Genomic DNA, 3,683 nt, shown 5'->3' on the forward strand with positions numbered 1-3,683 from the left:
TGTCTTTCCAAATACAGCACTTGGTCAAATGCTCTACCCTACAACACATGGGTGTGTGGATTGTGGACAAAGAGCAGCTCTACAGTTAAAAACCAACCAAACAAAACCAAAAGCTAAGCAGCTAAAAATCTCCAAAAACCTACCAGAAAATAAAAAAATTGCTTGTACCTCATTCTACCCAAGTTTCCTAAAGTTTCACAGCTCTAGAAGGAACTGGCATGAGACAATCCATTCTCGTATGACCTGATATGTTACATGTAACTCACCTACTCTGAGAACAGGCAAGCTTTCTCTTAACCATTCTAGGAAATCCTACTAATAAATATCAAGGCTGTAGAGCACAGATCCTCTCCTACCGCACCTCAACAGGAAAGACATGCTCTGAATTAAGATTACTTTCCCATCCAAAAGATTCTGCAAGGGTTTCAGGCGTAACACTGAATAAAATGATACGTGCTAAAAACGCGTCTTCTATCTGTTAGATAACAGAGAGGTAAGGCTAGTTCATCTCTATTTTAAACACAACCTCTTTGGAGCCACTTCTCAAAATTTACATATACTTTTTTGACCAAATCAGACCACTCTTTACTGTATTTGCCTATTTTGCTGGCTTCAAGAGCAGAGTTCGTAGGTAACGCAGCCAAAAAGTAGAAAGAGTTCTCTTTAGAGCTACTAAGTTTCAGGACCAGCACCGAAGAGACCCTGCAGGTGAGCGTCATGTGAAGTCCTGCTGACAGAGCTCAAAGGGAAAACAAGAATTTAAACCTGAAGACCGGAACAGAATAAAGCTGTACGCCCGTGTTTTAAGGAAGGGAGACAGACAGAACCTTATTCAACTCTGCAGTTTGGTTAAACAGAGCTACTCAAAGCCCTGTCTTCTCTTCCTACAGGCCATTCACTTGGTGTTTAAATGAAGAATCATTTTATTTGTAAAACCTGCTGCCTCTTCAGGAACTGAATTTATACGGGCTCTTTGCAGGCGGCCCTGGCTGGAACACACGACACGGCGGTATGAAATTGTACGACTTCTTTTCAAAAAGTATGGACAAAGGCCGTGCCCGGGAAGGCTCAGCAAAAGATTCTTTCTTTTTAAGTCATCTCTGAATTGTCATGGTCAATATTCCCCCTGCCAACTTCACTGATACTCCCTTAGGGAAAAGGACTCTTTCCATCCTTTCACGGACGTGCACGTCTTACCTCGTACATGGCTTGTCCTGAAGCCAAGGGCCTCCTGTCTGCGAACGCTAACTGCAACAGATGTAAACTCACGGCATCGCCTTCACTGGAAAAGGTACAAATGGTGACATTTGGTTACAAAGCTGCTTTATAGTCCTCGTTACCCTTTCCTTAGGTCTAGGCTGAGGTTTCCTGAATAGCACTGTCTTGCTGAAAAGAAAAACAGCCCTTCCCAAAACCTGAGAATTGGTCACATTTAGCCGCTAAACCACAAAGGAGGAAATTTGGACACTAACAGCTTCTGGGGCAAAGGCTACCCATACAATCTGGAAGCTTCAAGATGTTCTGTGGAGTAAAAATGGTTGGGAACAGTTCTTGGCATTGAAGAGCTCGCAATCAAAACTGCTTTACAGTCAAACTGAAAAAGATTGCCACTCCATGAGCAGCCGAGCTGAGTAAATAGCTTGCTGATGCCGAGAGGGGCAGATCTTTCTCCCCTTCCCTTCCCACCAAAGCTCCAGTCCCTCCCCTGCACACACGGCACCTTCCACACCCTCCTTTCAGTCATTAGCCCAGCAGGAAACCACCGACTTGGCTGCTGAGCACCTTCCCTGCCAGCCGAGCTGAGCTGGCTCACCAAGGCTCAGGCTGGCACCAGGGAACCGGCCATGCTGTCACCTCCTCCTTTAGGGGCAGCAGGCTGGTGGATCCGCACCGTCAGTGCTCTGGAGCTGCAGCCTCCACTGCGCTCCATGGTATTTTAATACCACGGTGTGAATATCAGGCAAATCATGAAGCAGTCATCAGGAAACAAAGGAAGCCATTGAAGAATGCCAGCACAGAAATAGAGCCACTGTCGCTTTGCTGCCTTTCAGCAGGGAGGAACTAGTAGGTCCCTCTCCATCCCTGTTACATCCTGTACAAATCGCACCGTCAGCCCCTTCCATACCGGAGAGAATCTCCTGCACGGCTAATTCAACAAAACAAATACACGTGGGTCAACTCTAGGTGAACAAATGCTCAAAAAAAAAAAAACAAACCAGTGGCCGATAGTAAGCTTTTATTCACCTTTCTTGCGTCGACTGAACAGCCCACAAGTAACAACAGTTGCGAGGATCGTGCTCAGGCTCTTGAAAAGTAACGGCGCAGACAGGAATCCTTCCTCCTTCAAGCTGACAGTGGTGCCTGCAGGGTTAACAAAAACAGAAAGCAGGTGAGCCTGGTGGCCCTGCCTGTTTGTAGAAGGGGAGAAGCATCTTCTGAGCAAAGAGCCCCTGACGTGCTTCTCCTCAAGGCACAGAAGGTCCCACTCCCGTCTCAAACAAGGGAGTCACGGGAGCGACTGCTTTTGATGCAACAGCCACGAGGTGAGGAAATTACTGTCCAGCACGGGCAATAACCTGGCTTTATCTCCTCCTCTGCCTGCGGAGCAGGAACATGAAAGATTCCTTCAGCTGCCAGGCAAAAGATTCTTCCTACTCTTGTCGCCTGCTTCAATATTGAACTGAAAATGCAGCCTCTCTTCTGCACACGCTGAAAACAGCGCCAAACAAAAGTAGTGTCTTGTTTCTTTACTTGGACTATCTAAAGCCTTTCTCCTCCAGACTTCTCAACTTTCCTTGCACCTTCACAATCTATTCCTGCCGCCTCACTATCCCTCCACTCTCTATTCATGCCGCCAATAGTTCCCGGTGAGTCACTGCAGATTTGCTTAAGTGAATCCCGATCTGAATTGGGTCAGATATTCCAGGGGGGATTGCTCTTTGGCAGAGCTGAAATCATCTCCCTCATTTCTCTGTTGCTTATCCCTTGACATGACCCTTATTCCCCCTCCAAGTGTTCCAAGCAGACTTTCATTCCCATGCATCGCTGCCTTGGCATGGGTCAGTCCCCTCTTTTGGTCGAGGCTGAAATGTGGGAGAGAATGTCTTTTCAGCCACAGATCAGCTCTTGATCCTTCACGTCTCACTCCTTTCAACCGGGACGCTTTAAAGAATATGATCACCACAATCCCATCATTAACATACTTCAGCCTTTCAATGGGTGCCCTCATTGCAGGAGCCGGTCCTGAGAAATAATGTCTACAATCTCTTTCGTTGAAACACACACAACTCCTGCTGTCACTGAATACTGCTGGTGGAACAAACTGCCTTATGGAAAGCAGCTCTCTCACACCCTGACTGCTTGACAGAACCCAGAGAAGGGAGCTTTCCGCAGTTCCTCAGCCCACGGGCACAATAAGGAGAACAATCCCAGCCCGCTGGGGAGAAGGCGGCCCACTGAATCCAGGTATGGCTCAATGGTTACTTCAGAAGGGGATTCCTAAACAGGCCAAGATTACACTCCACATTTCCCTCCCTGAAAAAGGGCTCTTTAAATTAACAGACTTCCTCCTCAAGCAGAGCCTTGAGAGCCCTGCACCTCCAGGCGTGACCAAGTGCAAAGGCCGACTTACTCCCGCTGCAGAGTTTTCATATTCCACAGTGACAGGGAGCCGTCGGAAAAAC

This window comes from Phalacrocorax carbo, unplaced genomic scaffold (genome assembly GCF_963921805.1).
Source record: "Phalacrocorax carbo unplaced genomic scaffold, bPhaCar2.1 SCAFFOLD_73, whole genome shotgun sequence".
Taxonomy (NCBI): domain Eukaryota; kingdom Metazoa; phylum Chordata; class Aves; order Suliformes; family Phalacrocoracidae; genus Phalacrocorax; species Phalacrocorax carbo.